Genomic DNA, 17433 nt, shown 5'->3' with positions numbered 1-17433 from the left:
GAATCGAAACAATACAAAAGTATTTTCCAAACTCGTAAATAACCACCGGCCAAACAACTGATCTGCAATGAAGCATCCGAATCCGGTATATCATGACGTTAACCAAGCAATAAAAAATAAATTAAAAAAACACCCAAAAACACGTATACACCATGTTGACCCTTTTCCATGCAACGTATTCTAAAACGCCATTCTCATTCATACATTCACAGCAAACCTGTTCACAAGAGTGACAGAAAATGTGGTATTAGTGTTACATTTTTGTTTACATCCATACCCGCTCACTTATGCAATTAAAGGATTCATGACCACACGGTTAAACAAAACGTACTGATTGGCCTTGCCGTGAAGGAGAAACACGTGTTGACACACACTCCCGATCTGTGAAACGTTCACCCCACTTTCTCGAAATTGAAACCAGTGCATGTGTCCGACCAACTTCCTGCCGCTTATCTGAATGCACCAGTGGCAGAACCATCTTGCAACAACACAATTAAAAGGAGGCATGTCTGTCTCTCCCCACCGCCACATGTCTCTGAGTCTTACTGTCTCATGCGAGATCTCCCTCTAGGAGACAGCTGACACCGTCTCTTCCACTGAGACAGTACGGGAGATGCGTGTGTGTGCATAGTGTGTGTGTCTATATGTATATATCTGTGTGTGTATGCATGTGTGTGTGTTTGTATGTGTATATGTTTGTGTATGCATGTGTGTGTTGGTGTGCAAGTATGGGTGTGTCATTGTGTTCATTTGTCTTCATGGATGTGTACACATATGTTTGTGTGTATACCTATGTCTGGGTATGCATGTTTGTGTGTATGTATATGTGTTTGAGTATGTTGGTGTGCGTGCTTGTTTATATGTGTATGTGGGGTTGGTGTGTTGGTGTGCATGTATATGCATATGTTTATGCATGTCTGTGTGTGTTTGTATATGTTCATATGTGTGTGTAAATGCATGTGTATGTTTGTATGTGTGCATAGTTGTGTATGCATGTGATCAGAGGGAAGAGTGCACTTGAGGGCAAAGAGGAAAACATACAGGGAAGAGTATGTGAGAGCAGAGAGAAAAATACAGAGGGAAGAGTCCATGTGAGGGAGGAGAGAAAAATAGAGAGGGAAGAGCTCATGTGAGAGCAAAGTGAAAAATACAGAGGGTAGGGCGCATGTTAGACCGGAGATAAAAACATAGAGGGAAGAGAGCATGTGAGAGCAGAGAGAAAAATATAGAGAGAAGAACACATGCGAGGGCAGAGAAAAAAATACAGAGCGAAGAGCACATGTGAGAGCATAGAGAAAAAATGCAGAGGGAAGAGTACATGTGAGGGAAGAGAGACAAATACAGAGGGAATAGCATGTGTGAGGAAAGAGAGAAAAATGGAGAGGGAAAAGCACATGTGAGGGCAGAGTGAAAATACAGAGGGAATAGCACATGTGAGACCAGAGAGAAAAACATAGAGGGAAGAGCATATGTGAGGACAAAGAGAACAAGTACAGGCTATGCCAAGCGGAAGGGATCGCGTTTGCGATCAAACTTCAAAGCGGCGAAAGTGAAAGTAATCGAGCAGAGCATCAAAGGGCTGGGTGAGAAGGGAGGGGGGAATGCAAGGGTCAAAGCGGCTAAAGTGAAAGTAATCGAGCAGAGCATCAAAGGGCTGGGTGAGAAGGGAGGGGGGAATGCAAGGAGCAGAGGAGCAGCTGTGCACGTGCACGCCATCGTGCACTCAAGCCCTAGGCCAGCAAAACCATGTGGGTTGCACTTTTGAAAGCCCACTTACAAAATGTCTCAAAGAGACAGCTTTCGCTGTCTCAGCGAGACCTAAAAAGGCTTGTAGAAGTACGCTGAGTGTGCGCTTGCAGATGAGAGTGATTTGTGTGAGAGACAGTGTGTGTATGTGGGAGTATTTGTTTGTGAGGGAAATTGAGTGAGTGGGAGTCAGTGACATGTAGCACGAATGGGTGAGAGTAAGTGTCATTAAATGAGAATATGTTTGTGAGAGTGAGTGAGTGAGTGACAATGCGTGTGAGTGAGTGTAACTGAGTGAGAGAGTCAGTGATTAGTGAGAATGAGTTAGTTAAAGTAACCATGTGCAGGTAAGTGCGAGAGAGAAAGCATAAGTAAGAGTGAATAAGAGTGAGAGTAAATGAGTGTGAATGAATGAGTCAGAGTGAGTATAAGTGAGAATGAGTGAAAATGAGAGTGAGAATGAGAGAGTTGGTGCGAATAAGAAATAATATAACAACAAGTGCATGTTCACTCGTAGGCATCTTGGGACTGAATAACAGATGCTTATTGTTACCCAAAGGTACTCATTTTATTGTTTTCAGGTGGATGAAAGGCTGAGTGGACCCACCAGGATTCGAACCTGTGACAATGAGAATAAACACAGGCCCCTGCAATGGACGCATTATTCCACTGAGCCACCAGACCCACCAACAGTGCAAATGAGTCAGTGAGTATGACTGAAAATGAGTGTTAGTAATTGAATGTAAGCAAGTGTAAGTGGGAATGTGCTGGTATACTGCCACTGGCCCTGAGATACTGAATGTAAATGCTGGCTTGTAGAGGCAGCAATGGTAACATACTAGTACTTGCTTACTGGAGGCAATTCTTAGCATTGCCGGCACCTGTAAGAAAATTCTGGCACTGGCATACTGGAGGTAATTCTTAGCATAATGGGAATCCATGGTAAAATACATGTACTGGCATATATAGGGTAATTATCCTCAATATGCAAGCATTTTGCCATGGTAAATATTAGAGGTAATTTTTCCAAATGTGCTAGCGCCAGCATTTTTGCTTTGTGTAAAGAATTTCGACAAGTATGACAGCGCCTGCATTATTGAAACATGTTGGCACTAGTACACTTGAAGTAATGCTTGATATAGGGAGCACCCATTAAGAATGTTGGTGTGGGCACACTGAAGGTAATTGTTGGTATGAGGGAAGATCACAGGAGCCTATGGGAGTGGATTACCATGAAAAGATGTTGGTCCTGACATAGTAGAGTCAATTTCTGGCACATGGGACATCCCTAGCAAAATTCTGGTGCTGGCAATTCGGAGGTGCTTCTTGGTGTAGGTGCACCTGTGGAAAAATGCTAGCATACTGAGGTAATACTTGGCATGGGGGCATCCTTGACAAAATGCGTGTGTTGGCACATTTGAGACAATTCTTGGCATGGGGGCACTTGTAAGAAAATACCAGCAAGCTGGAGGTAATTACTGGTGTAGGGGGCAGCCATGGTAAAATTCATATATGTTTATGGTATTTCTAAAAGGCAAAATGCTGGAACTGGCTCATTGGAGGTAATTCTTGGCACAAGGGAGGAGAATCGTGGCATATGTCACAGGGAAAAAAACAGGAAAAAACGCGGACCCTGACATACTAGAGGTAAGTTTGGGATGCAATATATCCCATGGCATATGGACGGCAATGATGGCAAAATGTTGGCATTGGCATTTTGTATATCATGTTTGGTCTAAGCGGCACACATGGCAAACTGTTGACCCTGGCACCATATAGGTAGTTTTTGGGATCTAGGGGCACCTATAGCACATTTTGAACAAATGGGGTGAACTCATGGAAGAGTAAGGTTTCATTGGCATGCCCACCATAAAAAGGACTAGAATATTTAACGAGTGTCCTTTAAGAGCCTATGACTATTTGGCACATTTATATGAAAATTGTGCTTTAAAATACAATAATTTACCCAATTTTTTGAAACTTTTCTCAGAGGGGTGCCAATTTAAACCTTTCTAAAAGAGATCTGCCTCACTGGCATCACTCACTTGCTAAAAGTCAGGGCAAGCATTACACCCCACCACTTTCAAACAGCATGCTAGTACCCAGTGTTAGTGGTATTTCAAATAGCAATTTGTCTGTGTCATGTTGTTAGAATATATATTCTGTTATTACTTCTAGAAAAGTCTGCATTTTCTGGATACAAATTCACCACTCTTCATCAGTCATAGAGGACATAGTTAGAATAAGAGGAAAAAATGCAAACTACAACCGCAGTTTGTCCTCCTATTCTTCCTATATGTACAGCCATTTCCTCAAGTATAAATGAGGACGACAGTGTGTGGATTTCAGCACGGTCTACGAGGTAAGAGATAAGGGATAAAGTACAGCCGCCCAGGGCAGGACTGGCCATAGCGGGCACTGGGCGTTTTCCCAGTAGGCCGCTAGGGTGGGGGCCGGTTTTGGGCCCCTGGGGTCCATTTTTGTTACCGGGGTCAGCAATATCGGCCCCCTGTAACAAAATCGTCTGAAACCGGCCCTCGTAAACTGCTCGGCTGCACTCCCCCTCACCCCAGGGAAGGCCGGCTGAGCAGATTGCCAGGACCGGTTTCTGTTCCCAGTCCGGCCCTGCAGCCGCCGTACATTATATGGATATTGCAAGTCACCGAGGAGTTCGATAACCATATAGAGAAATGAGGCCAAAGGTCTCGACAGTAGAATTTCACAAACCCAGAGCAGACAATTAGGACAGACAACTTTAGACTAGACAGTTAAGCGTCGTCGGCAATGTTACATAAACCTGAACAATAAAAATAATTAAACACATTCCCCTTTTGACTAACTCCTCATTCACCCTGCATCCCTATGCTTCAGGCATTAAACTGCCCACCACTCCAATTCACAGGGAGCTTACTGTTTACTCCATAATGTCACACGCAACTAAAGGACCAGCTCCCTCTAGAGGGCTTAGATGATTGTTAATAGGAATGAGCTGACTGGAATAGAGCAGAGCAGGACAAAGTATAGGGGGAAGCTTGGCCAGCAGGCAGATTAGTACTTTAACAGGGTTAGGATGGCTAGGATATAGCTGTGTGAGAGAGTACATAGTGGGAAATAGTGTTGACTAATTAATTGATAACGTAAGAGAGAGATGATATGCGGGCAGTAGTAAACCTTTTGAGGACGATGAAGCAGGGAAGATCTAAAGGACACGATAGTGTTGGGAAGAGACAGGTGTGCCATGCTGGCTTATCCTGGATTTACAGCAGACTATAGAGGGGTAGGATTGCAACTAGATCAACTCTCTTTGTAGTGGAACAGATTTAGAGACATCCTCAGGGATGCTATAGGGTGATGACAGGCCCGTGGGATGGAGAGTGGGTTATAAAATGCTCTATGTATTTCCTACCTAAATTGCAGTCAATCTCTACATATAAGATTGAACTTTAGTAACTGCAAATGCCAGATGGAAACACTGGATGGGAGGAGATCTATAATGCCAGGGGAGCTGGGCAGATCTGGTACACGTACTTGAAATTGACAGTTCACATCAGCCATCGGTTTGGTAGATGCATAGAGGTTGAACCACCCTTGGAATAGCCCGCATTTGTATTATTCTCACAATACCTTCTCCCAGGTTGGCTACTATCACACAGAGAATCGATTGACAAGGCTTTTATAGTAATGAAAGATGTTTCGCAAGAGGTATTTCAGATGACTCTCTGTTATGGGCGGTGCTACGTAAATCAAGAGCACATTATTCCCTCTGATGGTGATGGGATGCATGTATCCTCTAAGATCCAACTCGATTTTTTCAGATGGAGTAGAAGTTACTATATAGAAGGCTTATAAGACAGTGAACGGGGGGGGGTCAATCCTGCCTTAAAGAAATCGTGACTAACAGAGGCCACCTAAGTAGAACCAGGACTCCTTGCATGAATAGCTATGCGACTCTGAGGTGAGCTACTTTCTAGAAGTTAAACATTTTGATTATGCTTCTCCCCGACCTTTCTTTTTGTGAAAACATATTTTATTATGTCAAAAGTCATATAAACTGCAGTGCTCCTTAAACCAGGAAACAACCACCATGTCAAGCGTTGCAAGTCATTGTGTTTGACAGTTAGATTACATAACTTATCGTGAACATCACAGAAACAATAGAACGTGAACACTGCAATACCCCTCCCCTCAATTGCACCAGCACACAGCTACATTTCAGTTATCGCCACATATCTCATCTTCAATGGCATCACCCCTCCATTACATTTCCAGTCTCCTGTCCTAATGACTACAAATCAAAGCAGATATAGATGCATCCACCGGAGGTATTGGGTCTAGTTCCAGGCCCCGATAGTCTGCCTATCGTTTCCAGATTTTGGGGTCTTTTTTGCGGACAGCCCCAGGCTTTAAATATCGGGATCTCCAACCCCATGCTAAAGTCCAATCCATTCTTCCAAGCCGAAAGAGAAGGTGGGGTAGTTGCCTTCCACAACCGTGCTAATGTCAATCCCAAAAGTAGTAGGTGTCTCTTGTAGCTATTACCGCCTATTTCCTCCATACTGTGTAAAATCGTCAGTTCCGACCCCAATACCTCCTCCAAGCAGGCCAACAACTCTCCACAGAATTTTGTCAAGTGCTGTACAGTGCCAGATGGTATGCATAAGGGACCCGTCTACATCTCAAGCACAATGGGGATGCCACCAGACCGGCCCTCCACAATCTAAGCCCTGTGTAAAAGACCAGATGAAGGTACTTGGATTAAATGAGACGTAGCCTCACAGATATCGCTGCTGCCCGAGAAGAGGCTAGCGCATCCATCCAGTCGTACCCATCTAATTGGCCCACATACCCCTCCCAGGTCTCTCTGAGTTTATCTAGCGTAGTGGAACTATGGGTCACCAGGGATTGATAAATCTTCTAAATCTTATGGTCTTGTGGGTCCCCCATAAAAACTTTGGCTTCAACTGGACTGAACTCAGGGAGAGTCTCTAATCCTAGAATACTCAGTAAGATGGCATGCCGAAGCTGGAGGTACTTACAGAATTTAGTTTTTGGCATGCGGTATTCTTGTTGAAGCTCTTGGAAAGACTTAAGGACAACACCATGCATTCCATCTCCTAGTGTGGAGATCCCAATGTTGTCCCAACCTTTAAATCCGGCGAGCGCCGCCAGCTGTGGTAGCTGACCATTGTTCCACAGCAGGGTCTCCCCAGTTAGTTTGTTCCACCATCCCACCTTATGAAGGGATTGTTTCCAAACTGGAAAACCACCTGGGTGGCAGATGGTAGGGAATTACGCAGCAATGCAGAATACAGAATAGTATGCACGGTGGACTCACCCATGAGCCTCCATTCCACCACATAGGCGGGGTCCTCCCGACCCCCATACCACCACTCATTTAGAACCAGTAGCTGTGAAGCCATATAATACTATTGAATATCTGAAGTGGCCAGCCCCCCGCAATAAGTGGACTGAAATCAAGTCTGTAGCACCACCCTGGACGCTCGCCCCGCCCATAGAAACTGTCCCAGTGCCGCATTGACTTGTCAAAACCACGAGGGGGGCACCTGATATGGATGGTTGTGCAGTTGATACAGCAGGCGAGGCAAGGACACCATTTTAAAAATAGCCGATCTGCCATATATGGAAAGGGGCATATGCGACCAAGTTTTCATCTCCTCCCTTGTTCACGCCCAAATTAGAGCTATATTCCTATCCCACTCAATTTTCTGCGAGTCTGATAGGAAGACTCTCAGGTATTTTATGCCCTCCGATGATGCTCGGACCGCATCGGCCCAGGACCCCAAATCTATCGCCTCACCCAGTGCCCACAACGTGGATTTGCTCGGGGTCATGTATAGTCCGGATGTTTCACCGAAGACTTGCATAATGCGGAGAAGCCCTGGCCCCGTTCTGTTCACGTTTGTTAAAAAGAAGAGTACAACGTCCGCATATAAAGCAATACGATTGAAAAGCCCGTGGTTCCACTTAAACCCGGCCACTTGCACATCCAAGCGTACCCACACCACCAGCAGCTCAATTGCCAGCGCGAAGAGATATGGTGACAGAGGACAACCCTGACGAGTGCCCCTGCCTACCTAGAATGTAGAGGATATGGAGCCCGCCACCCGCACTGATGCAGTGAGGTCTGTATATAGCAATTTGATGTAAGCCAAAAATCGAGGACTTATGTTGAGATGATCTAGAAGCGCGAATAAATATACCCAGCTGAGGGAATCGAACGCCCTATCCATATTTGCCAGTAGCAGGGCTGCCGTCTCTCCCCATATGGCAGCTATTACTATATGTGCCCATCGAATATTGTGGCGCATGGCCCGCTGGGGCATTAAGCCCGCTTGCTCTGGATGGATCAGCGAAGTTATGTGGGGTTGCATACAGTTCGTCAACAGCTTGGCTAGAATCTTGGCTTCAACGTTTAAGAGTGAGATGGGGTGGTAGGAAGTATGTTGGGCTGGAGGCCGGCCCGGTTTATTGAACACGACCACTTCCGCATGCCGCCAGTGCGTAGGCAGACAACACCGGTCCCTAGCCTCCTCAACGACCCGGATATAGTGCGACCGAATCTGGGAAATATATTTCTTAAAGAATTCACATGGGAACCCATTAGGGCCTGGCGCTTTTCTGGAATTCAGTTCTCCCAATGCTACGCAGACTTCTTCGTCGGTGAATGGCAATTCCAAGTCGGCTCGCGCATCCTCAGAAAGGGTGTGGGGCGGTATATCATCTATAAAGCAATGAATCGCATCCTCCCGCAAAATCTCTCTCGGGGCGTAAAGTTCCGCAAAATATTCTGCTAAACTCTCAGCGATGAGGGCAAGATCGTTCAGGACTTGTCCATCAGGACATGGTATACTAGGGAGTACCTGAGGCTGTAAGGTCCTCTGACACAGTCTATGCAACAATTTACTGGACTTGTCCCCCCACTGGTAAATTCTGCTGCGTGACGCCAGCTCCGCGAGGCGGGCCTCCTCTATCGGGGTGTTGGAGTAGGTTTGTCTCGCCAGTACCAGCTGGCAGTGCACCAGGTGTCCCCCCTCCCCCTTGCAACGCTGCTCTAACTGCAACAATTGGGCCTCGGACCCCAACTGGAGTGTTTTTAGATCGAAGATCTCTATTTGGTACATACCATGAGAGGAATTTTTTAAGGTAGCTGCGACCTAGATCATGCAAGACTTTATAGGTAAGGCATAATGCCTTGAATTTAATGCGGTTATTTACCGTCAGCCAATGCAGTTCCTTAATGGAGGATGAAACTGGATAGAATTTAGGCAGGTCAAAGACGAGCCTGGTTGCCGCATTCTGTACACTCTGAAGTTTCTTCATATGTTGTTTTTGGAGCTTGGTGAAAAGACCATTACAGTAATCCAGTTTTGCTAGGATTAATAAGGAAAAAACTGTTTTTCTGGTGGTCAAAGGGATACAAGGAAGGATCTTTCTATTGATTCTCAGACTGTTAGAACTGGCCGAGACAACTGAGCTAATGTGTTTATTAAAGCTCAGCTTGTCGTATATCATTTTACCTAAGTTTTTTGCTTTTTGAGCAGGGGTAGGGAGGGTTCCCATCTCTGCTGGCCAGCATGCCAGGCTCCAGAATAAAGGATTGTTACCAAAGAGTGTTACCTCCGTTTTTTCTGCATTTAATTTTAGACAATGCTTTCCCATCCAGCCACTAACTGCTCTCATGTAGTTGTGAAACTGAGAGATGGTTACTTCAGTGTTGTTAGCGGCCGACACCACTATTTGGGTGTCGTCTGCATAAGAAGTAGGGGAAAAGCCAAAAGATCTGATCAAAGAGGCCAACTCTGAAACATAGACATTAAAGAGCAAAGGGCTTAGAGAGGATCCCTGTGGGAGCCCACACAGAAGTGAGAAAGAGTTAGATGAAAAATTTGCTAGCATGACTGAGTGACTTCTGTTGGTGTGAAATGATTGAAGTAGAGCCAAGGCTTTGTAGGCGATGCCCAATTTCTTGAGACGGTTGATAAGGATGATATGGTCAACCGTATCAAAGGCTGCCGACAAGTGAGTGGAAGGCTGCAGCCTTCCACTCACTTCCGCTCACGGTCCTTACCACTTGGAATACTGCACACTTCCTTTCACTGACACATATTTTCTTGCAAATTGAACACCTCATTCTTCGAAGACCTATTGTATACACAATTGTGGCAACACTCTGAAGTACAGATCTCTCAGAAAAGTACATATTGGAGCCTTGGTAAAACTTCAGGCCTGCTCGCCAGTGAGGGGCGAAACACGTGTTGGCTACCTGATGCATTTTTTCTTTTCCTTTATGTACAACATGAATACTGACAGGAATATGGAATATTTGATGCAACATATAATTTCGGAACATGTTGAGAAATGTAAGCATTCTGTATCTTTTGAGTATTTGAACTGAATTACTATTTATGAATGATGTAGGGTGTCTGCAACCAATATACAGTTCAGATATATAGTAGTGCGGGACTGCAGAAAAAATGTTCATAAAGGATGAGATGTTTATGGACGTTTGATAGGTTAGGGAGTCCATGGGGAGCGTTTTGAGGCTACAGCTGATCTGTTAAGCTGAAAACTTTATAAAAACGCGACTATAGTAATTGTAATAGTAAGAAGTGATATGGTTATCTGTCTAGTGCATTATACAAACAGCACCTGCTCTGTACCATAGACAATATAAAACTGTGTTTGTTTAATGCTCTGAAAAAAACAAAATTATGTTTAAAAAAGAGAGAACTGATCAACCACTACCTCAGTTGGTAGGACATACTCAACCCATTGCTCTCTTTCACTGCTGGTGCTTCACCAAGAGTGATTGTCAGGGTCATTTGCCAGAGCAATCGCTGGAGCAAACAACAAAGCAATCAACTGGCTTGCAGTCACCTAATGCAATAGCTCCTGGAACCTCCCCAACCCCATCCTTTCATCCACTTCTGCCTCTCCTGCAAAGCAAATCTCCTTTAGACCATCAAGGAATTCTGGACCTCTTGGCCATTCCCACGACCACCTCACTTAGACCATGATCGAGGCCAGATCACTTAAACCTAATAAGCTTAAGTCATACTTTTTCTTAAAAGCGTTCGCTAACCGGCTTCCCAATCACACTAAATGCTGTCCTACCACCACACAAACAAAACTCTGCACCATCAACTTGGTCTTCAGAAAAGAAATACATGAACTAACCAGGCTTAGAAGCATCACCGGCTCACCAGCAGGCCCTTGACTCCAAATATATTCAAAAAATCCTCTTGGCATCTTCTGCTATCATATTGACCCGAGCACTCATGAATTCCTCCTTTAAATGAGGAGAGTTACCTAGAGACCTACAAACATCTTAGATCAAGATAAAGAAGCAAGGACTTGCCCAGTCAGACCGGTTGAACAACAGACCTACTGTATATCCAATGGATCGTTTATGGATGAGCTTATTGGAAAAAACATTTTTTTCTCCTACATCAAAATAACCTCCTGCTAGTCAGACAAACCAGATTCCAACGAGTCCGATCTGTATTGATTGATGTCCTGGAGGATCTCAAGAATAACGTTGATCTCAACAAATTTGCCTTACTCCTCCCTCTGGGCTTCTCATCAGCCTTCGAGTCTAGCGTTCAAGACACTTCACTGCTGCACTGTGACAAACATAATATTTACAAATTCCCTTATTCTCTAGCTAGTTTTTATGTATTGCTTTACAAGCAAGCTGTTTCTTTTCGTGTATATAAAGAAAGATTATATTGCATTGTGTTTCGTGTAGCTGTGTGTATGGACATTACTCTGAAAACATCGTATTTTGATGTGGAGGCTAGCTTGATTTTTTTATTTTGGCATTATGTGGGCTTCTTACCATGGCATGTTTATTCAGTTTGTGCTGCAAAAGCATGATTGGCATTAGTCTTCTTTGTGATTACATTCTTTACAGAAATGAGTGTTCCAAGAAATAATTCACGTCTTGCTGCAAGGAGAGCCATAACAACCCCTAAACCACTGGCACAACTCATTATGAGAAATAAGTGCCCTCTCAGAGCAAGCGCTTGTTGTACTTTGAAATCTCTTTTATTTCTGACTTTTATTAGACTCCATCATGAAGGCTGTTAAAACAGTGAGTGTGTTCATGCCACAGACCAATGAAAAGAGGAACTCCCGTAGTAACAGTGCAAGCGCTAAACTCCACGTCTAGCATGACACCTGCAATCCTCTCGTGAAGCACCAATCACAAGTCTACAGTGTTGCATTCCAGATGCACCTTTCTTCTTGTTGCATCTGCAATAGATTTCCATTGGTGCTGAGGAAGCAGCAATGAGGGGACGCCTGAAAAGGTAGAATGCTAGTGTGATGGGCAACGACTGCTTTAAAAAAGAGTGGAGGACGAACAGGTTTCTGTACAATCACACGACAGACTTGAAAGGATCCCAGGGGCCATATTATGGAAATGACTCAATATCCCTCTGAGCTATGGCGTACCTCTAAACAAGTGCACCATTGCATAAACAGGGACAGTGCGCTGTGCTACAGTTAATGCACTGCCCTAAGGGCAGCAGCGAATTCGTGCTGTGCTGGGGAAGCACACTCAGGAAAATATGGAGCAGCTGCTTCTAAGCAGTGGTTAATTTGCAAAATAAAAAGTGCCGGGGCTCTCCTCAGAAGGCAGCGCTAACAGGAGAAATGTGCTTGTGTAAACTGCCTCCAGACTAGAGCCCCGCCACTTATTATTCTGGAGAGGACTTGGCCTAATGGCTAGAGCTGCCGATTTCGGAGCTGGGGAACCGGGTTCGTGGCTCAACATCCTGTGATTCTGGGGAAAATCACATGCCTTCCACATGAGTGTGTCCTTAATTGGTGCTATAAGCGCCGGTGCCGAGGATTAGGTGCCAGCACCGGCTCAAATTAAGCAATGCTTCTAAGCAGCTCCATGTTTCACAGTGCAGGAGGAGCGCCGCCTACAATTTAAAAAAGAGAGCGATATCCCCTTGCAGGTGGGTGCAGTGAGTTACTGCACCCGCCTGCAGGGATATATCTGAATGATCCTACCCTCCAGTGGGCTGTCTTCAGGCGGTGCGCTGACAGTCCCCTACTTTTTTGTGGCACACTTACAGTAGCCCTACATGATCTCTGCAGAAAGATTTCCTTCAATTCGGATACGATGAACTGGGCTGTAATATCCTCGGCTGCTCAAGTCCTTAAGCCCACTATCACACAACTTCAGTCAACTGGGCCTTGCTGTTTGTCGGCCTGGTCAGGGGCTGACTCCTCTCCACAATGGGCCCTACAGCTTCCTCTTCTTTCAAGTCAGGTAACAGCAGCTTGGCTTTTACAGATCCTAGGCCTGGTCTGGCCTCGAGGGCAAAAGTGCAACACAAGAATGCTTTGTCCTGCTAAGCATTACTCTGGTCAGGTGTACAGAGATTTCTCTTAGGTCCAGTACCCCTTTCTAGTTCAAGGTGGCGTGTCTTTCTCCTGGTTTGAGGGCTCTGACAGGAAGCATTTCCCAATTCTAAGTCCATTTTTCTGTGAATTTTGAATTCTCTCCAACTACAGGAAACTGCATGTTTAAGTCTTCCTTTGTGTACCGTTGTACTGCTCCAGTGGAGTAATGAAGAGGCCAGCCACAAACTCCAGACCAGGCCTCTTTGTTGCTGGGCAGATGTAGACTCCACTATCTACGGATCTCAGGGCAAGACCACAAAATGGCAGCATCCAGATTGTTAAGTTCACAAAAAGTACTAGGGACCCTATTTCTGCCATTTCTTCAACCTTCACTTTGTATGCCATAGAACATCATTTACTTTTCACAAATTCTTCCACCTGTGGAAGCACATGTGAAACATTCCACGCTCATAGCACACAGATCATGCCCTGGGAATTGGATGAGTAAGAAGCCCGGTTATGCAGAACCAAACTGTATTTAAAGGTGGGAGCAGATCTAATCCACCTCCCCACCAGGGCTATAGGTAAAAATGAAGAGGCCAATGCCATGACTACACGCCACTTTAAAGGAAAGTAGGAAAAGGGAAAACTAGTTATTTTTATTTACAACCCTCACTCACTCTAGCAGTGACATGCTTCATCATCGGGTTCACCCCGATTCCAAAAGGTCAGGGTAGGGAAGTAGCCAGGGTGAACCGGGCGATGAAGCATGTCACTACTAGAGTGAGTGTTGTAAATAAAAAAGGATTATTTTTCCTTTTTTCCACTTTTCTTTGAAGTGGTGTATAGTTGTGACAAAGCGGTACAAAAGTGGGTGGTGATGGACAGAGCATCAGAACCAATCAAACACTCACACCCAGTCAACAGATCTGGGTTTGATCCATCACCATTCTTTAGCCCACTCTGCCACCCCAGTTCAGACACGGCCATATGCAAATCAGTCTGACCCTGTGCCTCATGGGAACAGTCCAGGCCATGCCTTCCCTGGACCGGAAACAAGCTTCCTAGGACCGGTTTCTGGCATTTCAGCCGTCTTCAGCCAGGCTTGCTTGAATCCAGTGGCAAAGTGAGCAAGGGACTCAACGTCTGAGCATACCCTGCCAACTTATGGCGAACAAAGCGGTACAAAAGGGGGTGGTGATGGACGGAACATCAGAACCAATCAAACACTCACACCCAATCAACAGATCTGGGTTTGATCCATCACCATTCTTGGATTTAGGGCCAGATCTCTGTACTGGGGTGAATGTATGACATTGTTCTGCATTCTGTCCATCAACTGTTGTTTTTGCATTTGTCACCCCGAGTGGGACGGGTATGCTCAGACGTGAGTCCCGTGCTCTCCATGCCACTGGAATCAAGCTATCCTGGCTGAAGAGGGGTGAAACCCCGAAACCGGTCCTAGGATGCTTGGTTCCAGTCCAGGGAGGACCTGGCTTGGCAGTTCGTGCTGGACTGTTCCCATGAGGCACAGGGTCAAGACTGATTTGCATATGGCTGGGTTCAAACTGGAATGGCATGGTGAGCAAAAAAACGATGGATTTAGGCCCAGATCTCTGTACTGGGGTGAATGTATGACATTGTTCTGCATTCTGTCCATCAACTGTTGTTTTTGCATTTGTCACCCCGAGTGGGACGGGTATGCTCAGACGTGAGTCCCGTGCTCTCCATGCCACTGGAATCAAGCTATCCTGGCTGAAGAGGGGTGAAACCCCAAAACCGGTCCTAGGATGCTTGGTTCCAGTCCAGGGAGGACCTGGCTGGGCAGTTCGGGCTGGACTGTTCCCATGAGGCACAGGGTGAAGACTGATTTGCATATGGCTGGGTTCAAACTGGAATGGCATGGTGAGCAAAAAAACGATGGATTTAGGCCCAGATCTCTGTACTGGGGTGAATGTATGACATTGTTCTGCATTCTGTCCATCAACTGTTGTTTTTGCATTTGTCACCCCGAGTGGGACGGGTATGCTCAGACGTGAGTCCCTTGCTCTCCATGCCACTGGAATCAAGCTATCCTGGCTGGAGAGGGGTGAAACTCCGAAACCGGTCCTAGGATGCTTGGTTCCAGTCCAGGGAGTACCTGGCTTGGCAGTTCGGGCTGGACTGTTCCCATGAGGCACAGGGTCAAGACTGATTTGCATATGGCTGTGTTCAAACTGGAATGGCATGATAAGCAAAACAAATCGATGGATTTAGGCCCAGATCTCTGTACTGGGGTGAATGTATGACATTGTTCTGCATTCTGTCCATCAACTGTTGTTTTTGCATTTGTCACCCGAGTGGGACGGGTATGCTCAGACGTGAGTCCCGTGCTCTCCATGCCACTGGAATCAAGCTATCCTGGCTGAAGAGGGGTGTACCCCGAAACCGGTCCTAGGATGCTTGGTTCCAGTCCAGGGAGGACCTGGCTGGGCAGTTCGGGCTGGACTGTTCCCATGAGGCACAGGGTGAAGACTGATTTGCATATGGCTGGGTTCAAACTGGAATGGCATGGTGAGCAAAACAACGATGGATTTAGGCCCAGATCTCTGTACTGGGGTGAATGTATGACATTGTTCTACATTCTGTCCATTAACTGTTGTTTTTGCATTTGCCACCCCGAGTGGGACGGGTATGCTCAGACGTGAGTCCCGTGCTCTCCATGCCACTGGAATCAAGCTATCCTGGCTGAAGAGGGGTGAAACCCCGAAACCGGTCCTAGGATGCTTGGTTCAAGTCCAGGGAGGACCTGGCTTGGCAGTTCGGGCTGGACTGTTCCCATGAGGCACAGGGTCAAGACTGATTTACATATGGCTGGATTCAAACTGGAATGGCATGGTGAGCAAAAAAACGATGGATTTAGGCCCAGATCTCTGTACTGGGGTGAATGTATGACATTGTTCTGCATTCTGTCCATCAACTGTTGTTTTTGCATTTGTCACCCCGAGTGGGACGGGTATGCTCAGACGTGAGTCCCGTGCTCTCCATGCCACTGGAATCAAGCTATCCTGGCTGAAGAGGGGTGAAACCCCAAAACCGGTCCTAGGATGCTTGGTTCCAGTCCAGGGAGGACCTGGCTGGGCAGTTCGGGCTGGACTGTTCCCATGAGACACAGGGTGAAGACTGATTTGCATATGGCTGGGTTCAAACTGGAATGGCATGGTGAGCAAAAAAACGATGGATTTAGGCCCAGATCTCTGTACTGGGGTGAATGTATGACATTGTTCTGCATTCTGTCCATCAACTGTTGTTTTTGCATTTGTCACCCCGAGTGGGACGGGTATGCTCAGACGTGAGTCCCTTGCTCTCCATGCCACTGGAATCAAGCTATCCTGGCTGGAGAGGGGTGAAACTCCGAAACCGGTCCTAGGATGCTTGGTTCCAGTCCAGGGAGTACCTGGCTTGGCAGTTCGGGCTGGACTGTTCCCATGAGGCACAGGGTCAAGACAGATTTGCATATGGCTGTGTTCAAACTGGAATGGCATGATAAGCAAAACAAATCGATGGATTTAGGCCCAGATCTCTGTACTGGGGTGAATGTATGACATTGTTCTGCATTCTGTCCATCAACTGTTGTTTTTGCATTTGTCACCCGAGTGGGACGGGTATGCTCAGACGTGAGTCCCGTGCTCTCCATGCCACTGGAATCAAGCTATCCTGGCTGAAGAGGGGTGAACCCCGAAACCGGTCCTAGGATGCTTGGTTCCAGTCCAGGGAGGACCTGGCTGGGCAGTTCGGGCTGGACTGTTCCCATGAGGCACAGGGTGAAGACTGATTTGCATATGGCTGGGTTCAAACTGGAATGGCATGGTGAGCAAAACAACGATGGATTTAGGCCCAGATCTCTGTACTGGGGTGAATGTATGACATTGTTCTACATTCTGTCCATTAACTGTTGTTTTTGCATTTGCCACCCCGAGTGGGACGGGTATGCTCAGACGTGAGTCCCGTGCTCTCCATGCCACTGGAATCAAGCTATCCTGGCTGAAGAGGGGTGAAACCCCGAAACCGGTCCTAGGATGCTTGGTTCAAGTCCAGGGAGGACCTGGCTTGGCAGTTCGGGCTGGACTGTTCCCATGAGGCACAGGGTCAAGACTGATTTACATATGGCTGGATTCAAACTGGAATGGCATGGTGAGCAAAAAAACGATGGATTTAAGCCCAGATCTCTGTACTGGGGTGAATGTATGACATTGTTCTGCATTCTGTCCATCAACTGTTGTTTTTGTATAGTTGTGACACACACTTCACCATATCTTCTCTTGTGTG

This window comes from Triturus cristatus, chromosome 2_2 (assembly GCF_964204655.1).
Source record: "Triturus cristatus chromosome 2_2, aTriCri1.1, whole genome shotgun sequence".
In the NCBI taxonomy this organism is placed as follows: domain Eukaryota; kingdom Metazoa; phylum Chordata; class Amphibia; order Caudata; family Salamandridae; genus Triturus; species Triturus cristatus.
Note: the sequence above shows the minus strand (reverse complement) of the source record.